The sequence below is a fragment of the Dermacentor andersoni genome, chromosome 3 (genome assembly GCF_023375885.2).
Source record: "Dermacentor andersoni chromosome 3, qqDerAnde1_hic_scaffold, whole genome shotgun sequence".
In the NCBI taxonomy this organism is placed as follows: Eukaryota; Metazoa; Arthropoda; class Arachnida; order Ixodida; family Ixodidae; genus Dermacentor; species Dermacentor andersoni.
In genome coordinates, this window is record NC_092816.1 from 33,811,795 (window position 1) to 33,830,075 (window position 18,281).

Below are 18,281 nucleotides of genomic sequence, written 5' to 3' on the forward strand. Positions count from 1 at the left end.
TGCGAGTATCTGTTTATTCTCCGCGATAATCGGCGCCAGCACGTGCCCTGGGAGCGCTTTGTGCGCTGATACAATCTCGACCGGGAGAAGTGGGTCTTCACCGCAAGAATCAGGAAACGACGAAGAAGTCGGGCATCATGATGATTAAAAAAAGTAGAAAAGATTGTATTAACTTCTTTGGTACATGGATGTGACTCTCATCTGAGTCTCGGGCGGTTCTTCCTAAAATGGGGTCAGCATGGCCTTAAACAGCCCCTAGTGGTCCTGTGGTCGTCGCCGTCTTCTTCCGGAGGCTGTGGGAGTAGTAGTGCTTTGGTCGTCCATCCCTTGTGTCAGCTCGTAAGGAGCGGCTTGGCGCCGTCTTGACCTACGGTTTGTATTTCTCCTTCTATCCTTTTGTGTCAGCTCGTGGAGAACGGGATGGCGTCGTCTTGACCCTGTGGCCTGTCTTTCCCTTCGCCCATCCTTTTGTGTCAGCTCGGGAAGAAGGGTGACGCCGTTTCGGAGAAGAGGGCAATTATATTGGGGACTTGGGGAAGCCCGTTGAAATGCTTCTCACACCTGACAGGTTGATCATAACAGCGCTGTTATTATCGACATGTCAAGTGTGAGAGACATTCAGGCGTACGTTCCCATCACAAGATGAGTTGCCTCTTCCCATAAAAGGCTGTTACGGTAAGCCTGGACATCGACCAGTCAAGTGTGAGAAGCGTTCCCTCCCCCATATCGGCATAACTGCCCTCTTCTCCGAAACAGCGTCACCCCTTCTATTCCCCGAGCTGACACAAAGCGAAGGACGAAGGGAAGAAAATCCGAAAGTCAGGAGCTCGACGGCAGAACCTGACGAAAGCACTAATACTTCCCCAGACTGCCCAAGAAGATGCTGACCCCCTCATGACCGCAAGGGGTTAAGACCGTCCTGGCCCCCTGTTAATCAGAACCGCTCTAAACTTGGATGAGAGCGACAATCATGTACCAATGACGTGAATACAACCTTTCCTACCTTTTTTTTTTCATCACGATACGCGGCTTCGTCGTCGTTTCTTGATTCTAGGGGTGAAGCCCCACCTCACCTGGTCGAAGTCGTATCAGCGCAGAACCAACGGTTTTAGACAATTTAAGGCACCTAACTGGGCCGACATTGTCATGGGCTATACACTTACCTATTCTTCAGTTTTTCCAGCAGGACAACCTGCGCGTATCCGTTTCTGCAGCGCGTTAATCGGCCTCTGCACGTGCCTTGGGAGCACTTCATGCGCGGAACCGGCTCTTTCGAGAAAATTAAAGCGACCTGACAGGGTTAACATTTTCATTGGCAATAGGCTTAACTTTTTTTAGTTTGTCCGGCAGGCCAATCCGCGCGTATCCCTTTATGCAGTGGGTTAATCGGCGTCAGTACCTGCCTTGGGGGCGCTTTATGCGCCGAGCCAAATCTTTCGAAAAAATTTGAAGGGATCTGACTGAGCCAACATATTCATGGGCTATAAGCTTACCTTTTTTTTTTCAGTTTTTCCGGCAGGGAAATCTGCACGTATCCATTTATGCAACGCCTTAATAGGCGTCAGCATGGGCCTTGAGAGCGCTTTATGCGCCGCCCCAGAGCTTTCGAGAAAAATTGAAGGGCTCTGACTGGGCCAACATTTTCATGGGCTATAGGCTTACCTTTCTTTCAATTTTTCAGCCTAGCCGATCTACTCGTATCCGTTGATCCAGGGCGCTAATCGACGTCAGCACTTGTTTTTAGAGCACTTTATGCACAGAACCAACGCTTACGAGAAAATTGAAGAGACCTGACTGGGCCATCCTTTTCATGACCTTTTTTTTTTCATAGCGTATTCTGCAGTTTTTCCGGCAGGCCAATCTGCGGGTATCCGATTATGCAGCACCTTATTCGGCGCCAGCCCGTGCTTTGGGAGCGCTTTTTGCGCCGAACACGCACTTTCGAGAACATTAGGAGGAGCTAACTGGGCCAACAATTTCATGGGCTATAGGCTTACCTTTATTTCAGTTTTTCCGGCAGGCCAATCTGCGGGTATCCGCCTATGCAGCACCTTATTCGGCGTCAGCCCGTGCCTTGGGAGCGCTTCATGCGCCGAATAAGCACTTTCGAGAACATTAGGAGGAGCTAACTGGGCCAACAATTTCATGGGCTATAGGCTTACCTTTATTTCAGTTTTTCCGGCAGGCCAATCTGCGGGTATCCGCCTATGCAGCACCTTATTCGGCGTCAGCCCGTGCCTTGGGAGCGCTTTATGCGCCGAACAAGCACTTTCGAGAACATTAGGAGGCGCTAACTGGGCCAACAATTTCATGGGCTATAGGCTTACCTTTATTTCAGTTTTTCCGGCAGGCCAATCTGCGGGTATCCGCCTATGCAGCACCTTATTCGGCGTCAGCCCGTGCCTTGGGAGCGCTTTTTGCGCCGAACAAGCATTTTCGAGAAAATTAAAATGTGCTGACTGGGCCAACAATTTCATGGACTATAGGCTTACCTTTATTTCAGTTTTTCCGGCAGGCCAATCTGCGGGTATCCGCTTATGCAGCACCTTATTCGGCCTCAGCCCGTGCCTTGGGAGCGCTTTTTGCGCCGAACAAGCACTTTCGAGAACATTAGGAAAAGCTAACTGGGCCAACAATTTCATGGGCTATAGGCTTACCTTTATTCCAGTTTTTCCGGCAGGCCAATCTGCGGGTATCCGCCTATGCAGCACATTATTCGGCGTCAGCCCGTGCCTTGGGAGCACTTTTTGCGCCGAACTAGCGCTTTCGAGAAAATAAAATGCGCTGACTGGGCGAACAATTTCATGGGCTATAGGCTTACCTTTATTTCAGTTTTTCCGACAGGCTAATCTGCGGGTATCCGCTTATGCAGCACCTTATTCGGCGTCAGCCCGTGCCTTGGGAGCGCGTTTTGCGCCGAACAAGCATTTTCGAGAAAATTAAAATGTGCTGACTGGGCCAACAATTTCATGGACTATAGGCTTACCTTTATTTCAGTTTTTCCGACAGGCTAATCTGCGGGTATCCGCTTATGCAGCAGCTTATTCGGCGTCAGCCCGTGCCTTGGGAGCGCGTTTTGCGCCGAACAAGCATTTTCGAGAAAATTAAAATGTGCTGACTGGGCCAACAATTTCATGGACTATAGGCTTACCTTTATTTCAGTTTTTCCGGCAGGCCAATCTGCGGGTATCCGCTTATGCAGCACCTTATTCGGCCTCAGCCCGTGCCTTGGGAGCGCTTTATGCGCCGAACAAGCGCTTTCGAGAACATTGGGAGGAGCTAACTGGGCCAACAATTTCATGGACTATAGGCTTACCTTTATTTCAGTTTTTCCGGCAGGCCAATCTGCGGGTATCCGCTTATGCAGCACCTTATTCGGCCTCAGCCCGTGCCTTGGGAGCGCTTTTTGCGCCGAACAAGCATTTTCGAGAAAATTAAAATGTGCTGACTGGGCCAACAATTTCATGGACTATAGGCTTACCTTTATTTCAGTTTTTCCGGCAGGCCAATCTGCGGGTATCCGCTTATGCAGCACCTTATTCGGCCTCAGCCCGTGCCTTGGGAGCGCTTTTTGCGCCGAACAAGCATTTTCGAGAAAATTAAAATGTGCTGACTGGGCCAACAATTTCATGGACTATAGGCTTACCTTTATTTCAGTTTTTCCGGCAGGCCAATCTGCGGGTATCCGCTTATGCAGCACCTTATTCGGCCTCAGCCCGTGCCTTGGGAGCGCTTTTTGCGCCGAACAAGCACTTTCGAGAACATTAGGAAAAGCTAACTGGGCCAACAATTTCATGGGCTATAGGCTTACCTTTATTCCAGTTTTTCCGGCAGGCCAATCTGCGGGTATCCGCCTATGCAGCACCTTATTCGGCGTCAGCTAGTGCCTTGGGAGCGCTTTTTGCGCCGAACTAGCGCTTTCGAGAAAATAAAATGCGCTGACTGGGCGAACAATTTCATGGGCTACAGGCTTACCTTTATTTCAGTTTTTCCGGCAGGCCAATCTGCGGGTATCCGCTTATGCAGCAGCTTATTCGGCGTCAGCCCGTGCCTTGGGAGCGCTTTTTGCGCCGAACTAGCGCTTTCGAGAAAATAAAATGCGCTGACTGGGCCAACAATTTCATGGGCTATAGGCTTACCTTTATTTCAGTTTTTCCGGCAGGCCAATCTGCGGGTATCCGCCTATGCAGCACATTATTCGGCGTCAGCCCGTGCCTTGGGAGCACTTTTTGCGCCGAACTAGCGCTTTCGAGAAAATAAAATGCGCTGACTGGGCGAACAATTTCATGGGCTATAGGCTTACCTTTATTTCAGTTTTTCCGACAGGCTAATCTGCGGGTATCCGCTTATGCAGCACCTTATTCGGCGTCAGCCCGTGCCTTGGGAGCGCGTTTTGCGCCGAACAAGCATTTTCGAGAAAATTAAAATGTGCTGACTGGGCCAACAATTTCATGGACTATAGGCTTACCTTTATTTCAGTTTTTCCGACAGGCTAATCTGCGGGTATCCGCTTATGCAGCAGCTTATTCGGCGTCAGCCCGTGCCTTGGGAGCGCGTTTTGCGCCGAACAAGCATTTTCGAGAAAATTAAAATGTGCTGACTGGGCCAACAATTTCATGGACTATAGGCTTACCTTTATTTCAGTTTTTCCGGCAGGCCAATCTGCGGGTATCCGCTTATGCAGCACCTTATTCGGCGTCAGCCCGTGCCTTGGGAGCGCTTTATGCGCCGAACAAGCGCTTTCGAGAACATTGGGAGGAGCTAACTGGGCCAACAATTTCATGGGCTATAGGCTTACCTTTATTTCAGTTTTTCCGGCAGGCCAATCTGTGGGTATCCGCCTATGCAGCACATTATTCGGCGTCAGCCCGTGCCTTGGGAGCGCTTTATGCGCCGAACAAGCACTTTCGAGAACATTAGGAGGAGCTAACTGGGCCAACAATTTCATGGACTATAGGCTTACGTTTATTTCAGTTTTTCCGGCAGGCCAATCTGCGGGTATCCGCCTATGCAGCACCTTATTCGGCGTCAGCCCGTGCCTTGGGAGCGCTTTATGCGCCGAACAAGCACTTTCGAGAACATTAGGAGGAGCTAACTGGGCCAACAATTTCATGGGCTATAGGCTTACCTTTATTTCAGTTTTTCCGGCAGGCCATTCTGCGGGTATCCGCTTATGCAGCACCTTATTCGGCGTCAGCCCGTGCCTTGGGAGCGCTTTTTGCGCCGAACAAGCACTTTCGAGAAAATTAAAATGTGCTGACTGGGCCAACAATTTCATGGGCTATAGGCTTACCTTTATTTCAGTTTTTCCGGCAGGCCAATCTGCGGGTATCCGCTTATGCAGCACCTTATTCGGCGTCAGCCCGTGCCTTGGGAACACTTTTTGCGCCGAACTAGCGCTTTCGAGAAAATAAAATGCGCTGACTGGGCCAACAATTTCATGGGCTATAGGCTTACCTTTATTTCAGTTTTTCCGGCAGGCCAATCTGCGGGTATCCGCCTATGCAGCACCTTATTCGGCGTCAGCCCGTGCCTTGGGAGCGCGTTTTGCGCCGAACAAGCATTTTCGAGAAAATTAAAATGTGCTGACTGGGCCAACAATTTCATGGACTATAGGCTTACCTTTATTTCAGTTTTTCCGGCAGGCCAATCTGCGGGTATCCGCTTATGCAGCACCTTATTCGGCCTCAGCCCGTGCCTTGGGAGCGCTTTATGCGCCGAACAAGCGCTTTCGAGAACATTGGGAGGAGCTAACTGGGCCAACAATTTCATGGGCTATAGGCTTACCTTTATTTCAGTTTTTCCGGCAGGCCAATCTGTGGGTATCCGCCTATGCAGCACATTATTCGGCGTCAGCCCGTGCCTTGGGAGCGCTTTATGCGCCGAACAAGCACTTTCGAGAACATTAGGAGGAGCTAACTGGGCCAACAATTTCATGGACTATAGGCTTACGTTTATTTCAGTTTTTCCGGCAGGCCAATCTGCGGGTATCCGCCTATGCAGCACCTTATTCGGCGTCAGCCCGTGCCTTGGGAGCGCTTTATGCGCCGAACAAGCACTTTCGAGAACATTAGGAGGAGCTAACTGGGCCAACAATTTCATGGGCTATAGGCTTACCTTTATTTCAGTTTTTCCGGCAGGTCAATCTGCGGGTATCCGCCTATGCAGCACCTTATTCGGCGTCATCCCGTGCCTCGGGAGCACTTTTTGCGCCGAACTAGCGCTTTCGAGAACATCGGGAGGAGCTAACTGGGCCAACAATTTCATGGGCTATAGGCTTACCTTTATTTCAGTTTTTCCGGCAGGTCAATCTGCGGGTATCCGCCTATGCAGCACCTTATTCGGCGTCATCCCGTGCCTCGGGAGCACTTTTTGCGCCGAACTAGCGCTTTCGAGAACATCGGGAGGAGCTAACTGGGCCAACAATTTCATGGGCTATAGGCTTACCTTTATTTCAGTTTTTCCGGCAGGTCAATCTGCGGGTATCCGCCTATGCAGCACCTTATTCGGCGTCATCCCGTGCCTCGGGAGCACTTTTTGCGCCGAACAAGCGCTTTCGAGAACATCGGGAGGAGCTAACTGGGCCAACAATTTCATGGGCTATAGGCTTACCTTTATTTCAGTTTTTCCGGCAGGCCAATCTGCGGGTATCCGCCTATGCAGCACCTTATTCGGCGTCATCCCGTGCCTCGGGAGCACTTTTTGCGCCGAACTAGCGCTTTCGAGAAAATAAAATGCGCTGACTGGGCCAACAATTTCATGGGCTATAGGCTTACCTTTATTTCAGTTTTTCCGGCAGGCCAATCTGCGGGTATCCGCCTATGCAGCACCTTATTCGGCGTCAGCCCGTGCCTTGGGAGCGCTTTATGCGCCGAACAAGCACTTTCGAGAACATTAGGAGGAGCTAACTGGGCCAACAATTTCATGGGCTATAGGCTTACCTTTATTTCAGTTTTTCCGGCAGGTCAATCTGCGGGTATCCGCCTATGCAGCACCTTATTCGGCGTCATCCCGTGCCTCGGGAGCACTTTTTGCGCCGAACTAGCGCTTTCGAGAACATCGGGAGGAGCTAACTGGGCCAACAATTTCATGGGCTATAGGCTTACCTTTATTTCAGTTTTTCCGGCAGGCCAATCTGCGGGTATCCGCCTATGCAGCACCTTATTCGGCGTCAGCCCGTGCCTTGGGAGCGCTTTTTGCGCCGAACAAGCGCTTTCGAGAACATTGGGAGGAGCTAACTGGGCCAACAATTTCATGGGCTATAGGCTTACCTTTATTTCAGTTTTTCCGGCAGGCTAATCCGCGGGTATCCGCTTATGCAGCACCTTATTCGGCGTCAGCTCGTGCCTTGGGAGCACTTTTTGCGCCGAACTAGCGCTTTCGAGAAAATAAAATGCGCTGACTGGGCCAACAATTTCATGGGCTATAGGCTTACCTTTATTTCAGTTTTTCCGGCAGGCTAATCTGCGGGTATCCGCTTATGCAGCACCTTATTCGGCCTCAGCCCGTGCCTTGGGAGCGCTTTTTGCGCCGAACAAGCGCTTTCGAGAACATTGGGAGGAGCTAACTGGGCCAACAATTTCATGGGCTATAGGCTTACCTTTATTTCAGTTTTTCCGGCAGGTCAATCTGCGGGTATCCGCCTATGCAGCACCTTATTCGGCGTCAGCCCGTGCCTTGGGAGTGCTTTTTGCGCCGAACAAGCGCTTTCGAGAACATCGGGAGGAGCTAACTGGGCCAACAATTTCATGGGCTATAGGCTTACCTTTATTTCAGTTTTTCCGGCAGGTCAATCTGCGGGTATCCGCCTATGCAGCACCTTATTCGGCGTCAGCTCGTGCCTTGGGAGCACTTTTTGCGCCGAACTAGCGCTTTCGAGAAAATAAAATGCGCTGACTGGGCCAACAATTTCATGGGCTATAGGCTTACCTTTATTTCAGTTTTTCCGGCAGGCCAATCTGCGGGTATCCGCCTATGCAGCACCTTATTCGGCGTCAGCTCGTGCCTTGGGAGCGCTTTTTGCGCCGAACTAGCGCTTTCGAGAAAATAAAATGCGCTGACTGGGCCAACAATTTCATGGGCTATAGGCTTACCTTTATTTCAGTTTTTCCGGCAGGTCAATCTGCGGGTATCCGCCTATGCAGCACCTTATTCGGCGTCAGCTCGTGCCTTGGGAGCGCTTTTTGCGCCGAACAAGCGCTTTCGAGAACATTGGGAGGAGCTAACTGGGCCAACAATTTCATGGGCTATAGGCTTACCTTTATTTCAGTTTTTCCGGCAGGCTAATCTGCGGGTATCCGCTTATGCAGCACCTTATTCGGCGTCAGCCCGTGCCTTGGGAGCGCTTTTTGCGCCGAACAAGCGCTTTCGAGAACATCGGGAGGAGCTAACTGGGCCAACAATTTCATGGGCTATAGGCTTACCTTTATTTCAGTTTTTCCGGCAGGCCATTCTGCGGGTATCCGCTTATGCAGCACCTTATTCGGCGTCAGCCCGTGCCTTGGGAGCGCTTTTTGCGCCGAACAAGCACTTTCGAGAAAATTAAAATGTGCTGACTGGGCCAACAATTTCATGGGCTATAGGCTTACCTTTATTTCAGTTTTTCCGGCAGGCCAATCTGCGGGTATCCGCTTATGCAGCACCTTATTCGGCGTCAGCCCGTGCCTTGGGAACACTTTTTGCGCCGAACTAGCGCTTTCGAGAAAATAAAATGCGCTGACTGGGCCAACAATTTCATGGGCTATAGGCTTACCTTTATTTCAGTTTTTCCGGCAGGCCAATCTGCGGGTATCCGCTTATGCAGCACCTTATTCGGCGTCAGCCCGTGCCTTGGGAGCGCTTTTTGCGCCGAACTAGCCCTTTCGAGAAAATAAAATGTGCTGACTGGGCCAACAATTTCATGGGCTATAGGCTTACCTTTATTTCAGTTTTTCCGGCAGGCCAATCTGCGGGTATCCGCTTATGCAGCACCTTATTCGGCGTCAGCCCGTGCCTTGGGAACACTTTTTGCGCCGAACAAGCACTTTCGAGAACATCGGGAGGAGCTAACTGGGCCAACAATTTCATGGGCTATAGGCTTACCTTTATTTCAGTTTTTCCGGCAGGCCAATCTGCGGGTATCCGCCTATGCAGCACCTTATTCGGCGTCAGCTCGTGCCTTGGGAGCACTTTTTGCGCCGAACTAGCGCTTTCGAGAAAATAAAATGCGCTGACTGGGCCAACAATTTCATGGGCTATAGGCTTACCTTTATTTCAGTTTTTCCGGCAGGCCAATCTGCGGGTATCCGCTTATGCAGCACCTTATTCGGCGTCAGCCCGTGCCTTGGGAGCGCTTTTTGCGCCGAACTAGCGCTTTCGAGAAAATAAAATGCGCTGACTGGGCCAACAATTTCATGGGCTATAGGCTTACCTTTATTTCAGTTTTTCCGACAGGCTAATCTGCGGGTATCCGCTTATGCAGCACCTTATTCGGCGTCAGCCCGTGCCTTGGGAGTGCTTTTTGCGCCGAACAAGCGCTTTCGAGAACATCGGGAGGAGCTAACTGGGCCAACAATTTCATGGGCTATAGGCTTACCTTTATTTCAGTTTTTCCGGCAGGCCATTCTGCGGGTATCCGCCTATGCAGCACCTTATTCGGCGTCAGCCCGTGCCTTGGGAGCGCTTTTTGCGCCGAACAAGCACTTTCGAGAAAATTAAAATGTGCTGACTGGGCCAACAATTTCATGGGCTATAGGCTTACCTTTATTTCAGTTTTTCCGGCAGGCCAATCTGCGGGTATCCGCTTATGCAGCACCTTATTCGGCGTCAGCCCGTGCCTTGGGAACACTTTTTGCGCCGAACTAGCGCTTTCGAGAAAATAAAATGCGCTGACTGGGCCAACAATTTCATGGGCTATAGGCTTACCTTTATTTCAGTTTTTCCGGCAGGCCAATCTGCGGGTATCCGCTTATGCAGCACCTTATTCGGCGTCAGCCCGTGCCTTGGGAGCGCTTTTTGCGCCGAACTAGCCCTTTCGAGAAAATAAAATGTGCTGACTGGGCCAACAATTTCATGGGCTATAGGCTTACCTTTATTTCAGTTTTTCCGGCAGGCCAATCTGCGGGTATCCGCTTATGCAGCACCTTATTCGGCGTCAGCCCGTGCCTTGGGAACACTTTTTGCGCCGAACAAGCACTTTCGAGAACATCGGGAGGAGCTAACTGGGCCAACAATTTCATGGGCTATAGGCTTACCTTTATTTCAGTTTTTCCGGCAGGCCAATCTGCGGGTATCCGCTTATGCAGCACCTTATTCGGCGTCAGCCCGTGCCTTGGGAACACTTTTTGCGCCGAACAAGCGCTTTCGAGAACATCGGGAGGAGCTAACTGGGCCAACAATTTCATGGGCTATAGGCTTACCTTTATTTCAGTTTTTCCGGCAGGCCATTCTGCGGGTATCCGCTTATGCAGCACCTTATTCGGCGTCAGCCCGTGCCTTGGGAGCGCTTTTTGCGCCGAACAAGCACTTTCGAGAAAATTAAAATGTGCTGACTGGGCCAACAATTTCATGGGCTATAGGCTTACCTTTATTTCAGTTTTTCCGGCAGGCCAATCTGCGGGTATCCGCTTATGCAGCACCTTATTCGGCGTCAGCCCGTGCCTTGGGAACACTTTTTGCGCCGAACTAGCGCTTTCGAGAAAATAAAATGCGCTGACTGGGCCAACAATTTCATGGGCTATAGGCTTACCTTTATTTCAGTTTTTCCGACAGGCTAATCTGCGGGTATCCGCTTATGCAGCACCTTATTCGGCGTCAGCCCGTGCCTTGGGAGCGCTTTTTGCGCCGAACTAGCCCTTTCGAGAAAATAAAATGTGCTGACTGGGCCAACAATTTCATGGGCTATAGGCTTACCTTTATTTCAGTTTTTCCGGCAGGCCAATCTGCGGGTATCCGCTTATGCAGCACCTTATTCGGCGTCAGCCCGTGCCTTGGGAGCGCTTTTTGCGCCGAACTAGCCCTTTCGAGAAAATAAAATGTGCTGACTGGGCCAACAATTTCATGGGCTATAGGCTTACCTTTATTTCAGTTTTTCCGGCAGGCCAATCTGCGGGTATCCGCTTATGCAGCACCTTATTCGGCGTCAGCCCGTGCCTTGGGAACACTTTTTGCGCCGAACAAGCGCTTTCGAGAACATTGGGAGGAGCTAACTGGGCCAACAATTTCATGGGCTATAGGCTTACCTTTATTTCAGTTTTTCCGGCAGGCCATTCTGCGGGTATCCGCTTATGCAGCACCTTATTCGGCGTCAGCCCGTGCCTTGGGAGTGCTTTTTGCGCCGAACAAGCGCTTTCGAGAACATTGGGAGGAGCTAACTGGGCCAACAATTTCATGGGCTATAGGCTTACCTTTATTTCAGTTTTTCCGGCAGGCCATTCTGCGGGTATCCGCTTATGCAGCACCTTATTCGGCGTCAGCCCGTGCCTTGGGAGCGCTTTTTGCGCCGAACAAGCACTTTCGAGAAAATTAAAATGTGCTGACTGGGCCAACAATTTCATGGGCTATAGGCTTACCTTTATTTCAGTTTTTCCGGCAGGCCAATCTGCGGGTATCCGCTTATGCAGCACCTTATTCGGCGTCAGCCCGTGCCTTGGGAACACTTTTTGCGCCGAACTAGCGCTTTCGAGAAAATAAAATGCGCTGACTGGGCCAACAATTTCATGGGCTATAGGCTTACCTTTATTTCAGTTTTTCCGGCAGGCCAATCTGCGGGTATCCGCTTATGCAGTACCTTATTCGGCGTCAGCCCGTGCCTTGGGAGCGCTTTTTGCGCCGAACTAGCCCTTTCGAGAAAATAAAATGTGCTGACTGGGCCAACAATTTCATGGGCTATAGGCTTACCTTTATTTCAGTTTTTCCGGCAGGCCAATCTGCGGGTATCCGCTTATGCAGTACCTTATTCGGCGTCAGCCCGTGCCTTGGGAGCGCTTTTTGCGCCGAACTAGCCCTTTCGAGAAAATAAAATGTGCTGACTGGGCCAACAATTTCATGGGCTATAGGCTTACCTTTATTTCAGTTTTTCCGGCAGGCCAATCTGCGGGTATCCGCTTATGCAGCACCTTATTCGGCGTCAGCCCGTGCCTTGGGAGCACTTCTTGCGCCGAACTAGCGCTTTCGAGAAAATAAAATGCGCTGACTGGGCCAACAATTTCATGGGCTATAGGCTTACCTTTATTTCAGTTTTTCCGGCAGGCCAATCTGCGGGTATCCGCTTATGCAGCACCTTATTCGGCGTCAGCCCGTGCCTTGGGAGCGCTTTTTGCGCCGAACTAGCCCTTTCGAGAAAATAAAATGCGCTGACTGGGCCAACAATTTCATGGGCTATAGGCTTACCTTTATTTCAGTTTTTCCGACAGGCTAATCTGCGGGTATCCGCTTATGCAGCACCTTGTTCGGCCTCAGCCCGTGCCTTGGGAGCTTCTTTTTGCGCCGAACAAGCGCTTTCGAGAACATTGGGAGGAGCTAACTGGGCCAACAATTTCATGGGCTATAGGCTTACCTTTATTCCAGTTTTTCCGGCAGGCCAATCTGCTTGCATCCGTTTCACAGCATGTTATTCTGCGTCAGCACGTGTCTTGGGAGAGCTTTATGCACCGAATCACCGTTTTCGAGAACATTAAAGGGATCTCACTGGGCCAACATATTCATAGGCTATATGCTTACCTTTTTTTTTTCGGGCCAGCCAATCTGAGCGTGTCTTGGGAGCGCTTTATGCGCCTAAGCAGCCTTTTCCGGAAAATCAAAGGGACCTTGCGGAGCCAAAATTTTCATGGGCTATAATCTTGCCATTTATTCAGTTTCTCGTGCAAGCCAATCTGCGCGTATCCGTTTATCCGTCGCGTTATTCAGCGTCAGCACGTGCTTTGGGAGCGCTTTATGTGCCGAACAAGCGCTTTCGAGAAAATTAAAAGGTGCTGACTGGGCCCGAAATTTCATGGGCTATAGGCTTACCTTTCCTCAGTTTTTCGGACAAGCCAATCGGCACGCATACGTTTATGCAGCACGTCAATCGGCGTCGGCATGTGCCTTGGGAGAGCTTTATGTATCGAATCAGCGTTTTCGAGAACATTAAAGGGATATCACAGGGCCAAGATTTTCACAGGCTATAGACTTACCTTTCTTTTTCAATTTTTCGGGCAAGCCAAGCTGCGCGTATCCATTTATGCAGCCCCTTAATCGGCATCAGCACGTGCATTGAGAGAGCTTTATGCGCCGAACAAGCGTTTTCGAGAAAATGAAAAGGAGCTGACTATGCCAACAATTTCATGAGCTATAGGCCTACCTTTTTTTTGTTTTTCCGGTAGGCCAATCTGCGCGTATTCGTTTATGCACCACGTTAATCGGCGTCGGCATGTGCCTTTGGAGAGCTTTATGCATCTAATCTGCGTTTCCGAGAACATTAAAGAGATATCACTGGGTCAAGATTCTCATAGGCTTTAGGTTTACCTCTTTCTTCAGTTTTTCGAGCAAGCCATTCTGCGCGTATCGGTTTATCCGTCCCGTTATTCGGCGTCAGCGCGTGCCTTGGGAGCGTTTTATGCCCCGAACCAGCGCTTTCGAGAAAATTGAAGGGACCTGACTGGGCCAACATTTTAATGAGCTGTAGGCTCACCTTCTTTTATCAGTTTGGCGGGCGAGCCAATCTGCGCGAACCGTTTATCCATCGCGTTATTCGGCGTCAGCACGTGCCTTGGGATCGAGCGCTATGTGCGTGGAGACGGCGCTTTAGAGAAAAGGGAGTGGACCTGGCTGGGCCAACATTTTCATGAGTTTTCGGCTTACTTTTTTTCTCCCTCTTTCGGGCAAGCCAATCTGCGCGTATCTGTTTATGCAACACCTTAATCTGCATCATCACGTGCCTTGGGAGAGCATTCTGCACCGAATCAGCGTTTTCGAGAGCATTAAAGGGATCTCACTGGGCCAAGTTTCATAGGCAATAGGCTTACCTTTTCTTTCAATTTTGCGGGCAAGCCAATCTGCGCGTATCCGTTTATGCGCCACCTTAATCGGCACCAACCCCTGCCTTGGGAGCGCTTTATACGCCCAACCAGCGTTTTCGAGAAAATCAAAGGTATCTCACTGAGCGAAAATTTTCATGGGCTATAATCTTGCCATTTTTTTTCAGCTTTTCGGGCAAGCCAATCTGCACGTATCAGTTTATCCCTCGCGTTATTCAGCGTCAGCACGTGCCTTGGGAGCGCTTTATGCGCCGAACAAGCGCTTTCGAGAAAATTAAAATGCGCTGACTGGGCCAACAATTTCATGGGCTATAGGCTTACCTTTTTTCAGTATTTCGGACAAGCCAATCGGCGGGCATCCGTTTATGCAGCACCTTATTCGGCGTCAGCACATGCCTTGGGAGAGCTTTATGAACCGAATCAGCGTTTTCCAGAGAATTAAAGCGATCTCACTGGGCCAACATTTTCATACATGCAATAGGCTTACCTTTGCTTTCAGTTTTGCGGGCAACCCAATCTGCGCATATCCGTCGCGTTATTAGGCGTCAGCACGCGCCTTGTGAGCGCTTTATGCGCCGAACAAGTACTTTCGAGAACATTTAAGGTAGCTGACTGCGCCAGCAATTTCATGAGCTATAGACCGTTTTTTCGTAGGCGCCGCCATATTGTGAACGCAGTGGCGCCGCCTATGAGCAGCGCCATACTGGCTTGGGTGAAAGCGGTCTTTTGCATGGCAGGTATACGCTTGGCGGTAGGTTCTGGCGTTTGTTTTCGCGGTCGTGCGGTCTGTTTAGTATGACGTGCGTCTTCTACGTGGTAAACGGTTCTGTGAGACGTGCTGGAGTGGTTTAAGGCGTCATGGCCGGAATTTCTGCTGGCGTTGAGGTGTACAGAACACGCAGCGCGATATGTGTGCTCGCATATTTGAGCGTACAATCAGCCTCGGAGATCAATTGTGTATTTCTAAATGTTCCAATCACTAATGTGACCTTATTGCAGTATTATCCTCTATTTCTAAGCTGCGGTTTAGGAGCCTTAAAACATACGCGACGATCGTAACAGCATGGGTACTGTTCTGCTACGAAAGGAGCTGTGCTGTTTGACAAGCGTTCAAACTATTCACTGCAGGTTACATTGCGTGACTACTTGGTTGGATGGGTGAGGTTTCCACCCATGAATAATATAGTTTTGGCTAGTAATAGCAGCATACCTTACAGTCTGAATTAAGCTTGTCCAACAAAGCGACCGTTAACGAACTGCGCGAGCGTCCTAAGCAGTAGTAGGTGCTGGATTACAGATATCTCTGTTCTATATAGCGCATGGTCCAAGCGTACGGCATCAGCGGGTATATATTTACAAACGTTGTGCGGCGTTAGCCCGTTTTCTCGTGCTTTTTAGAGAAAGAGGATGATAACCGAATTTTTTTTTTTTTCGGTTGTGTTCGTTCAGTTCTCTACGACGCCCTCACACGTATTACGGAAATTTTGCGCTCAAAAATAGCCATCGCATTCTTTTTATGCGAACCGTCTCATATATTATGGCTGTATACAGGCCAAAAAGGCAATGCCAAAGCACACAGCTTCTATGTGTATCGTGCTGGCTCACCAACCGCAGTGGTCGCTGTGTTGAGAAGCGCCATGGGCCTCATGCAGCAAGGCTAGCGTAGACATATGGTAATTTCAAGCATACTAGACTTGAAATGCGTGAGAACGATGCCAGTGTATAACAAATATTTGATAGCGCCTGCCGCTCAGATGTTTCGTGGTTGCCTTAGGTTGGCCGTGCACGAGCATGCGCTCTTATGTTTTACTGCCTACGCCAATCGATCAGGCAGTGAGCTGATTTACCATTTAATGTTGGTAATACAGAGACGCCGGTTTTCTTTGTTGAATTAAAATCGATATAAGCAAAATAGTAAACAACACATACACGCACCGCGGCTGATTATGCGTGTCACATTTTTGCGCCCCAAAGACATATTTCTGCCTACAGTAGTTACCGATGCACCGAAAGGCTTCCCTGACGACCTTATATCAACGAACATGGCGTAAATTTCACAAAGTAAGATCTAAAACACCTCGAAATCGTTCCGCAGCACGCGACAGCAATACTTTCAAGCAGCGCCGCGCCGGATCGCCCAAGCCAGAGAGGAGGAAAGGCTCTCCGCGCGCCCTTTCCTCCTCGCCCGATGAAACGGTCTATAGGCTTACCTTTTTTTCTTCTTCCGGTAGGCCAAACTGCGCGTATCCGTTTATGCAACACCTTAATCTGCATCATCACGTGCCTTGGGAGCACTTTATGTGCCTAACGAGCGTTTTCGAGCCAACATTTTCATGAGTTTCCGGCTTACCTTTTCTTTTTCAATATTTCGAGAAAGACAATTGGCGCGTATCCGTGTATCGAGCGTGTTATCGGCGTGTTGTAACGGCGGTAAAAAAGAAAATATCAAAGGAGAACAGTTTCTTGAAAGCTTTCTTGAAAGATTTGTGATGGTGGAATAAAAGCCATCTCTAGAACCACACGTAGAGCTGACTTGGGGCATTATATACATTAGGAAAATTTTTACTTTGCGAAGATTTAATGCCAAACACGCCACGTTCCCTTGGGTTTCGCTGGTGCGAAACGCAACGAATGTGCCTTTTGTTGAGGCGTTCCTTCACAGGCAGAAATGCCGCTCATGCGCATCGTGTCGAGCAACACAGAACGATACGCAGTCAATAAGTTGATAAGGGGTGATGAGGGGTTATACGGTTCTCATCACGGTTAACAATGGTTCAATGCGGATGGATAAGGCGCTAAGGAGCGATAAGGGCTTATAAAAATTGGAGTAATTCTGATAAGGCTGATAAGGGTCAGATCGAGTCCGATAAGTTTGATAAGTACCGCAATAGTTCATTAGAGGCGGATCATGTCCGACAAGGTTGATAAGGGCAGACTAGGGTTGATAAGGATCGGATAGATTGCGATAAGGTTGATAATGATTGATAAGGGTTGTTAAGGGTCGGATCGAGTCCGATAAGGGGTGGTAAGGGTCGGGCTAGTCCGATAAGGTTGATAACGAGCGATAAGGGTTAATAAATGTTTATTCTGTTCGGATCAAGTTTGATAAGATTGATACTGACACCGGGCTGAGTGGAGGTGAGCAAGTGGCCCAATGTGCACGCATATTTAGACAACACCAGCAGAGTTTCACCCGTAATTTTTTCTTCCTTCTTTAGAGAGGGAGAGGTGATCAATGAAGGTTCAAACTTCATAAAACACAAAGAAAAAAAAAGATGGAAGTCGCTTAAACTTCGCATATTGAGAGTGGAACGCGATAGCATTCAAAGATCCCTGACTGCTTGTCACTCTTCCCGGCAACTGGAGCGTGTGTAACCTTAATTTTTGCCGGGAAACGCTGGCCGCGAACGCTATGAACGAAGGCGGGCTTCCTGGTAGAACTGCGGCCTCTTGTGTGGGCCGCGATGCGGAATAGGCGAGCGCCATATGGAGGTATTGCAAGGAACCGGGCGCGCCGCTCGGTAGCCTCGAAGATACTCACGCACCGGCGCGCCCAAATGGCGGGCGCCGTGGCTGGTCTATAAATGGTAGAAACGCTGGAAAAGGGGTTTCTTTGAGTTTTCGCGTAATAGAATTATGTTTCCTCGTACAGTCAAATTACAATCCGACGCTATCATGTCTGTAGATTGTGTGTAAGTCGTACTTTGATTTTTATACGTAATTTAGCCTGCGAAATTCAATTATTTCAGTAGCTTCCTTGCACCACATGGAGGGCCTGGGTATGGGTGGTACGAAAATATTTTTGCCGAAACGACGTCCGACGCAGTATTTTCTGCGAGACGGAGCCCTTATCGCATTCGCGTTAATACTGACAGGCGTGCGAGCGCATTAAATAATTTACTACAACACTTGATTCTAAGAACCAGTTCGGCTTTCGATACACCTACAGGAATTACATGCGTCACGACGTCATGATACGTGCACTGAGTCACCCCGTTTCGGCGAGCGCTGAGCGCCGCGAGAAAAAAAATATAAAGACCGAAAATTCCGGCAACGCTAACCTCAGGATGGATGTCAACGCTAATGCGATTAGCGTTGAATTACACACCGTAGTGCCACTGCCGAAAGGCGTCATGTGTGAGCTATATACTGCAGCCGGGCTCCCCTCGCGCATCTTTCTGGACACGCTGCTCCTTCTAGCGGCGCCGCCGCGAAGTCGGCGCATATTATTCAGCCAAAACTCTAACTGTACACGGCGTGGGTTCCAATCCTCCCAGCACGATTCGT